Source organism: Thermobia domestica, chromosome 16, assembly GCF_964235325.1.
Source record: "Thermobia domestica chromosome 16, izTheDome1.hap1.1, whole genome shotgun sequence".
NCBI lineage: Eukaryota > Metazoa > Arthropoda > Insecta > Zygentoma > Lepismatidae > Thermobia > Thermobia domestica.
In genome coordinates, this window is record NC_137469.1 from 68873588 (window position 1) to 68884880 (window position 11293).

Here is an 11293-nt window from a genome sequence, read left to right on the forward strand (position 1 = left end):
TCACCGTTTACGTAAATAACACTTTGATTGAACTAAACGTTTAGATAAACAGCACTTCGATTGAGCTTCTATTTACATAAACAAAACTTTAGTCGAATAAAGTTTCGGTTGAACTCACCGTTTACGTAAACTGAATCTCGGTTGAATTTATCGTTTACGTAAACAGAATTTCGGTTAAACTCATTGTTTACGTATACAAAACTTCGGTTGAACTCACCGTTTACGTAAATAACATTGATTGAACTTAATGTTTAGATATACACCACTTTGATTGAACTTTCAATTACTTAAACAAAACTTCGGTTGAATTAATCGTTAAGTAAACAGAATATTAGGTTGAATTCAACAATTATGTGAACAGAATTTCGGTTGAACTCATCATTTACGTAAGCAGAGCTTCCTTGAACTCACCATTTATGTAAACAACCCTTTGATTGAACTCAAATGGAAATTCAAAATCGGTAAGCATTAGAACTATTATTTTCTGTCTAGATTTAGGTCTAGGATAGTTTGCATTGATTATGCAGTAAAAATAACCACCGAATTAATCATTGAATTACTATAAGGACCAATCCTTTTAAATTGAGTGCAAGTCTCACAAAAGCTATGGATAAACATTTTAAGTGAAAATTCATTACCATCACATCTAGTGGAAAACATTTGTAAATTGCAGGATTTTTAAACTGTCATTGAAAAGTCAAAAGTTTGTTGTTTGAAGACCATTGGAGAACACTAACTTCGCTGTATACGTAAACAGAGCCTCGGTGAAGCTCATAGTTAACGACAGCAGAACTTCGGTTGACCGTACATTTACAGAATTGGGCTTTATAGATAGTGAAGGCATCCTGGCAGGGCGTTCACTTGTAATGCGAGAGGTTTCTCACTCGATCCCAGACTATATGACAGCATTGTTTCCAAGTATTTTTTAGGATTTTCCCATCTCCTACCACATTTCCATTCCACCAATTGTATTATGATCATTCACTTTCATTAATTATCTGTCTCCCTTACACTGAAAAAAATAAGTAAATTGCCAAATATCAACGTAAAATCATGTACCCTTCATTTTATAAGTTGATGTACATTTCCTTAGATTAAATTACAAAATTTGCTATTTTATTCACAAATTTATAAGAAAATATATTTTTATGGATAAAAATGTAATTTTACATAATTTAATATTAGTAATTTTACTTTATAGGCGTAAATTGATTTACATAGATGACTGGCAAACAGATTGCCATCGTTTTTGTGTAAATTTAAATATGAAGTTTTTTTACAATGTAGACTATAGCGCGTAACAGTGGGATCAAAAACCAAAATATTTCATTTCACTATTAGTATATTCAACTATGACTGTATCTGATATTTTCGCACCATTTTCCTTTTGAAGTCGTCATTGTGATATGTTTCTTCAATAGTCTTAAGAATCCAAAGTCGTAAGATTTAAGTGGGGCCGGACCGGTATAGCTGCACTTCTGGTTCAGACAAAACACAAGTATATCTTTAGAGAGAGAGAGTTGTGAAGTTTTTAAAGGGGTAAGGCCCGAACCCAGTAGTACCCCGGTAGGTGCGTACCTCTTGACTTAGCTTTAATAGGGGGGGCCGCGGTGGCTCAGTGGTAAAGCGTTCACCTCTGGTGCTTGGGGTCTCGGGTTCGATCCCAGCCCCTGCCAAGTGAACTTTGTGGTGGACAAACACCGTGTGCGTGGGTTTTCTCGGGGTTCTCCCGTTTTCTTCACACTTTCTTCATTCCATCATTTCATTCATTACTCATCATCACCGTCTCCTTTAGCCTAACCGGCATAACCGTTGGACGTAAAACTCAAAGATTTCATTTCATTTTTTATCTTTAATATATAACACGTCCCATAGTTCTAAAATGATTTTCGAAACTCTCGTATGCCTGCTTCGTTGAGATATGATTTTTTTTTTTTTACATCGTTTTAGAGGAAAGTTCCCTCTGTTATAAGGATTGCATATGGTTTTTCCTACGACGGAAATTCTCACACATTAAATACTAGTAACCATTCTAATCACATTATATGGTTGATATTAAATGAGTAATTACGTGATTATTCCTTAATTGTTAAAAGTAATAATCTTCAGCTATGATGGAAGAGTTTAAAATTTCCTTTTCTCCTGTTGGTACTAACATTATTGGAAAACCATGTATTCAATCTGAAAAGCATGTGATCAGGTAATTCACTACAATAAAAAAAATTGTCCAGATTGCTTGGTAATTTCGACTCGTTTTAAACCGTAAATCATTCAAGAATATTTGACAAGTTAATTAATAATTACGAAGTTTTTCAATCAATTTGAGTTCATTGACGTTTTACAGGTTGAATGTCAAGTGATTAATATCGTTATAAATAATGACAATGGCGAATATAATGTTTAATAAAGGATTTCCTCTTCAATATCAGAGACTAATAATAAGCTGTTTCAACTGAGTCCTAAATACACCTCTTATTACCATCTAAATGCAAGTTTATTTTAGGAGAGTCAACAGGAAATGTTTCAAGAATATAATTTTGTTAGATTTTACTTCTATACTCCTTAGTGACGTATTTTCCTTGAGCGAGCAATTCGCAACATACACGTTTACTTCAGAAGGGACCCCATAAAACTGAGTTTACTGTTTTTGATAAATAACTTTGAATGCATTGAAAACTCTTATTTTTATTTCATTGCATATTTTTTTAAAATTTTTACCAGTTTTTCTTGAATGTAGAAGTTTATTTCTTAAACAGTGCAGAGTGTAGAAACCGAAGTGAGCAACAGCGGCAACCTGAAGTTATTAATTAAAGTTCAGCATCCCTTTTCAGCACTGAGCTCATGTGAAAGGTGGACCAAGAATTTAATGTGGAATCCGAATCATCGCAATGCTTCCAAATTTCAAGACTTTCCCGCCGGGTATCGAAACCCAGGATCTCGTGCACCAAAGGTTAGCGCGCTGGCCACTTGACCAGCTGTCAGGACTAAGGAGCTGAAGATATACAGGCGGAAGCTATTTGAAGTCAATACCACTCAATACTGTAGTTAAACATAAGTACTGTCTCTTAAAAAGTCGTGTGTGTATATATCGCAAATAACCTTTCTTATAGAAGTGAATGGGGTACTTGTTTCGACGGTGTACACCCAGTATAATTGTTGTTCCTAATTATAGTACTTTGTTTCCTGCGCCGCTCGTGTTCCTTGGCAACACTGTACGTAAGTCAGGTGATTGTATTGCTTTAAGAAAGAAAAATCTGATATCTTAAGCCGGTTATACATCATCGAATATTATATTAAATGTTTCAGTAAAGTGGAATTTGAACTCATACGATACCAAGTTGTATGCAACTTTTGGGTTGGTTACAACATTTGATACAACTGTTCTACAATAAACATGTTCTATTCCTATCCAACATTGAATAAAAGAAAACAAATGAAAATCACTGTGCGGTGGCGCTAAACGTGAAGACAGGAAGCAATTTAAATGCTTATTGAAGTCTACAAGCAGCATCCTGTTTTCTATAACTAAACTCAAAGAAGATTACAATAAATACAAACACAAAGATCCCTTGGAAAAAATTGTGGTTGAAGTTAGCCTGGTAAGGCCAGAGACTACAGATTGATGACCGTTCACATTTCACATGTACGGTTCACATTTTCAATTGCTCGTTTAAGATTTACGATTCAAACAGCTTACCTTTAAATAACTCTCTCAAGAGAGTAGTGTGTTGCTCTCTATGCCTACCAACAAGTGTAACAATTGGATGAAGAAATGCAAACAAATGAGCAACAAAACTAAGTTTTGTATTTGATCACTTATAGTGCGTGTAAAAGTTTTAGCCAACTTATTTGACCAAATGACTGTCAAATATAAGTTTGGTACAACATTTGATGGAAAACCATGACCATGTATAATGGGCTTAACAGAACAAAAAATATGAGGTCTGTATCAAAAAGTTTCGAGACGAGTTCGCCAATGAATGTCAGCACAGGAAGCAAGGACCTTCTTTTTTAGTGTTACAAGACATTGTCTTCAAGACTTCTGTAACTGGTGCTACCTGTGACTTCATCATGAAACTGAAGCTTGAACAAAAGCTGAACGTGTGGCAGGGCCGGATTAGATTCCCGGCGGGAGCTCATGTGGTTCGGATTCCACGTTAATCAGTAGGTCCACGTCTCATATAGCCTCGCTGCTGAACGGGATGTTAAACTCAAAATCAACTCAACTCAAAAGCTGAACGTAAAATTTTGGGATAAACAAGACATATCTACTACAGAGATGAAGCAACTGTCATAACAGTGGAAAAGTCCGTCATCTTCACGACAAAGAAAGAGAGTTGCTCCACAACGACAATGCACTCTGTCACCGAGCTCCTCTCACATGTTAGTTTATTTCTAGAAATAAAATAGTCTTATTTGCGCACCAGCCTACCTTGCTGCAGATGAAGATCCGGCTCAAGGATTGAAGTTCAGACACGAATGTGGAGATTTCACGCGAATTGCAAAAGGTGCTTGACTCGTAAAATAAAGAATTTGAGAACGTATTCCAACCAGAAGTGGCAGGAACGCTGTTGTATTTCTGTGTAAGAGGATTTATAAACGTAGTCAAATAAAGAATTTTCTTCTAAACAGGACTAGTCTCATTTGTTTTTGGTATCCCCTTTTATATAAATTTTCTACTGATATTATGTATTGTCACGTGTATAATCCATGCCTTGAAGCTTTCTGGCTTTCCTTCCTTTAAGTTTTTTTTCTTTCCTCCTTAACATTGCTTGGTTTAAGTTGAAAGCTAACGTAGGAAAATATTTTATGATGTGTAACCATGAAAATTGAATAATATTTAAATGTAATGATTAATGAATCCATTGTAGCAGTGTGAAATTTTGAACTCTCACACTCTTACCCCTTACTACACGCATTTTAATGAAACTGACGTGACAAAAACTCAGTTCGAGGTGGGTATTATGTTCAAAAAATCATGTCAATTGGATCAGCTGTTTGACCGCCATTAAATCACAAACAAGATGACTTTCGTTTTATATTCCCAAATGTAATGGCGAAAAATGAACCCACAGATTCCTGTTAGTAAGACAATCAAAAAAGTTTTTATAACATATAGTCCAGAAGTTGACAGGACCGAAAGTGAGGGAAAAGACTTCACACCTGCCTACCGGAATAATGATAGAATGTTGAGAAATACGCAAAAATCAGGGGGGATGAGAGGGAAATTTCTCGCTGTAGAACTGTATGTTTCCCGTAAGTCTTGAATTTCCCTATGTTAATTTTCTCGGGTGTACACTTCATCCTCTCTGTAAAATATCCTTTAATTCCAACACAGTCTCTGAGGTTAGTACAACCATGCTAAGTGCACTTTGCTTTGAGGGCCATTTTGTTGTCATTCATGGATAACAACAATTTCGTACTGTATTTTGTCCATCTTCACTGCACCGTTGCATTATCCATGCTGGAAAAAGTCATTCCGGGATCCTCAGACAATGCGTGGGGAATCCCTTGCACACCTACGTTAAGCATTTGAACATGAGCTTAACATGTCAATCCGATAATTTTTATGTATTTCTGACTCCTCTTATTATTCGGATAGGACACTTTGAAGTTCCTTTCCCCCTACATTCAAAGGTGTCTAGCTCCGCCACTGTCCACTTTAGATATGTCATATTAACTATTTTGATTGTTTTGCTATCAGGAATCTGTGGTTTCATTTTTCACCATTACTTTTGGGAAATCCTGTATATAAGATAATATTGATAAAAGTCTTACAAAATGTAAGGAGCATTTAGAGTTTCTCTTGATTATCACAATGGGATAAAGTGAATCCTACCAGCAGACTCCCTGAGCTTGTAAGTAACTTGGGAGAAAGAAAAAACCTTCCGTCAGGACATCAAAAGTTTTGACAACCTAGGATTACCTATCTGTTCTCCACTGTTTTTTCAGTCATCATTTCAGGGATGAAGCCCAGATAAGAAAAGCATTACTGTTCTGGTACTTTTAATCGCTGTCCTTTTAATTGCTGTTCCTTCGTTTTTTAAAACTTCATTTTAATAAGTTTTCTTGCTGTATTTTCCCCTATTACTGTTATTTTCCTTCCTTTTTCTACATCATCATCACTATTTTTTAAAGTCTATTTCTTTTTCTGTTTTATTGTTCACATAGATCTAGGCGATTCGGGAGTCAATTCGCATGCATGTTGGAGAACTTGTGCTTTTGGCCTGTGACTAGAATCTTTAATACAGAAAATACGTTCTACAGTCAGTTTTCCTTTACTTTCTTCTATCTCTCTCTCTCTCTTCCTAGTACGAATCCATTCTATTCTTCTTCTTTTTCTTCTTCTTTAGTTTTTTTCTTAATCCACTACTCCTTCACCTAACAACTCCTCTTGCTGTAGTTCCCTTTTTACGCCGCGAGAAACAGTGTCTGTGGAGACGAGCTTAGAATTTCTGCATCACAAACGAAAAAGAAGAGATCCTTCCCAATTTCTTTACCTATCTATATAACTTCACAATTCTTTGCTCTTCTTTGTTTAATAGAATTGTACAAAAGAAAGATGATAAGAAAAAAATGGAAACACATAGGAAAAGAATTCGGATAAAGTTATCGCGCGCAGTTCGAATGTTAAGTTAGTTCAATCATGTATCAGTCAGAGTGCTTTATTGTGATTTTTCAATGGCCTGTTCTACAGAGTGTTAACAAAACATCACAACTGAAGACAGTAGGTTCATTTTATTTAATGAAAGCGTTAACCCGTACAACCAAGCGATCAGCACTTGCTCGCTTCATTATGCCTTCACTTGATATAAATCTTAGAGATCCTTAATATAAATGCCAAATGAAGATGTTTTGAAACGGATAGGAGAGAAAGGAATGTTTCTATCCATCACCCTTCGTAGGAAGGCCAATTGGATTGGACACATCTCGCGAAGAAATTATCTTCTACATACCGCGATAGAAGGAAAGATGGAAAGAAAGTGAGGAGCAGTGGCGTATTTAGGGGGGGCTTCCGGGTTTAAGTCACCCCGAAATCTTACTTACTATAGTAAAGTATATGAAATATCTTGCAGAATTTTGACATTTTCAGGCAAATCCCCCCCCCCGAAACAAAATCGTAAATACGCCACTGGTGAGGAGTGGAATATATGTACTTGGTTTGACGGAGTACATCCAGTGTAATTGTTGTTCTTAATTATAGTACTTTGTTTCCTGCGCCGCACATGCTCTCTGGCAACACTGTACGTAATTCAGGTGATTGTATTGCTTTAAGGAAGAAAAATCTGATATCTTAAGCCGGTTATACATCATCATATATTGTATTAAATGTTTCAGCAAAGTGGAATTTGAACGTATACGATACCAAGTTGTGAAGACGAAGAACACAGAAAAGATGGAAAGAAAGCGAGGAATAGGAAGACGAAGAACACAACAAATCGATGATTTAAAAATAGAAAAAAAAATATTGGGAGTTAAAAGAGGAGGCTGAAGATTCAGAAACGTGGAAGAAATATTTTCAGGCCCAAAATTAAAATCAAGAAAAAAAAACCTTTCGTTAGTCCCAGGACCTGCCAAAACGCAAAATATTAATAATAATAATAATAATAATAATAATAATAATAATAATAATAATAATAATAATAATAATAATAATAATAATAATAATAATAATAATAATAACTCAAAGTCGGAGCATACGTTTACTCGACCTCTATCTCTTCGCATAGTGCGTGAATCTCAACAATCACGAGTTAAACGTCATAATGGAAGCGTGATGTCGGATTGATTTTGTGAGTGTGAGGTAGAATGAACGTAATGTCGGACAAGTGATGTGAGCACGACGATGCATGAGCCAATGCCACACTGGTGATCTAAGCACGAGATTGTGCATCCGAGATGTGGAAATAAAGTCGTGACTGTCAGGTTCAGTGAGTAATCGTGACCAATTGGTATTGTGAGCTTGAAGTGGAGGGAGTGTAACATCACATTGGCGATGTAATCGTGAGATAGATTATGTCCAATTGGAATTAGATTGGGATTTAGCATTCTTTTCGGCACCGAGGCAATGTAAGACGTGGACCTACAGATTAACGTGAGATCCCGAACTACATGAGCTCTTACCGGGAATCGACTTCGGGTCTCTTGCGCCAAAGGTGAATGTGCTAACCATATAGCCACGAGGGAGCTTATGATGTCCGATTGGTGTTGTAACCATGAGACTGAGCAAGAATGATGATGAAATGAAGTTGTGAATATGAGTTTAGTGAACATGACGTCCAATTGATGATGTCAGCTATACTACATTGGTGATGCGTGTGAGAAATTGAGTAAACGTACGGGCGTCGATATTAGGGAAATCGAGGGGTCCGGCCCTCCCCAAGGTACTCTTAGGCTCCCAGGATCTGAATATATTAGCTTGTATATTATCCTTTTTTAAAAATTTATTTATTGTTTTCTTTTGTAATGTGTCGTATCTCAGTTTTTCTAATTTTCAAGGCGGCGATTCGAATTTTTGCATCGTATTCACTTTCGCTCGTGTTTTAAAACAATTATTAGCCAATTTTGGGGGAAAATATAACCAAAAGTACATACTTTAATAACGCATATACAAATTATGTAATAGTGTAATATTAAACCGTAAACAAATATGTTATTTGATATAAGGAACTTTGTAAAAATATGTACATTTTAATAGTGATTTACGTCACTTTGTACAGTTCTTGGAATATAAGAATAATGTCAAAAGTATAGTGAAAAACTGTAAATGTGTGTACATCTAGATTGCTGCAATCAGCTTTGTTATAAAAGTAGTAAGAAAAGATACATTGCATGAAGAAGTGTAATTTATTATCTTTCATAAAATCATAATTAAACATGGCGTAAAAATAACCAACTAAGAGATCTTCTGACCTTTAATAAAAAGATGAAACATGGTATTATGAAACTAATACTAGAAAATTAAATGTATTAAGTTAGTATGAAGCTGTAAAAAAGAAGAATAAAATTAAACACAGCTCCTTACTGATGAAATGAAAAAATAACTAATCGAAACTAAACTAGAGTATAACAGTATTCCTTGTAGTAAATGAGAGTATAATTTGAAAATAAAGAAATGACTGCAGTTAACAGCACCTTCATACAATACTAAAATACATTAAACTCTAGTCATAAAATAATTGGCATAAAATAGGTCTGAAGTTAACAAAATTATAAAAGGGGTAAATTCATTTTTTGTCTCAAACTGTCTTAATTGTTAAGGTGCAAGTAAAACTGCTGGTGCTTAGACGTTAGTATGACAGGGGGTAGGTCCACTACACAGCAGTGTTGCCACACTTGGTACAATTGTACCAAATTCAGCCCTTTTTGTCATTCATCGGCCCGTTGGTACCACGCTGGCATTTTCAGCCCCTTTTGTGAAAAAGTTGGTACAATTCTACCCAATTCAGCACCATTTAAAGAAATACTTGTCACATTTTCAAAAGTGTCAGTAAGACTTTTCCTACATCTCACGTTACTCATACTGTGTGTTGGACTCTTAAAAAATGCTGTTGGACATTCATTTCTGTGACGTTATACCGCATAACGCTACGAACTTTGTGTAGAAATTTCATAATTCGAACTATACCGGAAAACAAATGACGCTAGATGAGCGCATCCGCGCCGCGCATAAAGGAGACGAGAAAGAAACAGTGTGGTAGAAATTTTAGTAGTCCTATTTGGATGTTTTTAAAAATTAATTAAAAAAAAGACTCTTGATTTAAACTCTGGAAAAGGGGGGGAGGAGTGTTATAGAACTTTACCTCTGTTATTTTCATGTTATAGAGCCATGTATTACACTCGGGGTAAAAGTAGATCTGAAAAAGTAAAGGATGCATGACGTCACGCCGTCCCCCGTGCCTATCTGCCCATTGTAATTTTTTAGAAGTGGGGGGACGCCACAGATATTTTCTGACAGTGGGGAGACGGCATCGCCCCGCGTTCCCCGACACTTTTACCTCCGATGGTATAAAATAATTAATTCAGCCCTTTTCGTTTCAATTTGGTACTATTTTTCAGCCCACTCCAGAGCTAGGGCTGTGACAACACTGCTGCACAGAGACATTAAGTCTGTATATTTATATTCTGCTGTTTTCATCTTTCTCATATTGTTTTCCTACATGAAAATCCTTTATGTCCTTCTTGCGGCGCTCCAGTTAGAGCTTGTAGTCTGATTGCAAATGGCTTGTTTTGTAGGAAATAGTTGTTCTTGACCTCTTCAAAACTTTTTATTTCCATCATGTTGTTTCCAGTTCACATTTTTTTCCTTATTTTCGTCTGCTTACCGAACTTGCAAAGTTCTAAAAATTTTGGAGAGTTGCTTAATGTTGAGAAATTCACCATGCTGTAGTTCTACTATCTCAAAAGGCTACTTTTTGGGAGTCAGTTTGAACACAGGCATCAGTTGTAAAGAAATATAAATATTTCCTGCTTTCTTCTCAGCTGTATTAATCGTACTGTGGGCAGTATCGCCCTCGATTTTCCCATGAAAGTTTTCAACGGCGGATACTTAATTGATATTTGTACTATGAATAACAGTGTACAGAAGCATGGATGCCATAACAGAATTCTCACTCTGACCTTACCGTCCGCAAAAAGGTCTGCCCTTACATACCGTTTTTCATCACTTTTCTGCAATGACTTATGCCGTAATCACTTCAGATGCTCTTCTCTTGCTGTCTATTTCATGCCAAACAAAACAAAAACGGTTTCTGCTTGCTGAATCATAAGCGGTAGCCAGGTTTTAAAGAATCATATAGCTTTTTGTATTAAAAAAAAAAGCAAAGCAGTAGGAAAACTTGTTGCAGGTCAAAGTTAGCACAAAAAGCTTTGCTTTTTCTCTCTTTTATTGCAGCTTATACATTTCTCTTTCAATTACCGAACTTTCTTTCTTTCTAGCAATGTATGCTTAAAATTTTTCTAGTAACTGTGCTTCTAGAAAAATTCGAGAGAACTTCATCATAACCTTAGTAGTAACTAACGCAGAGAGAACAAATGGTCGACTGACAGGTGACGGAATACGTTCTGTTTCTTAAAACCCTCCAACAGGTTGAAAGCTTTGGAACGTGATACGAGTAAAGTTCTTTCTTATGTAAGTTGTTCATTTTAGTAATGATTAGATCTTCTCTCCGTGACAAAAATAAAAAAAGTTAAAACATATTACATATTAAGATGGAAAGAAAAGCAAATAGAAACACGTTTGAGGTACGATTATATGTGGAAAATAGAAAGCTACATTAGATTTTCTTACAAA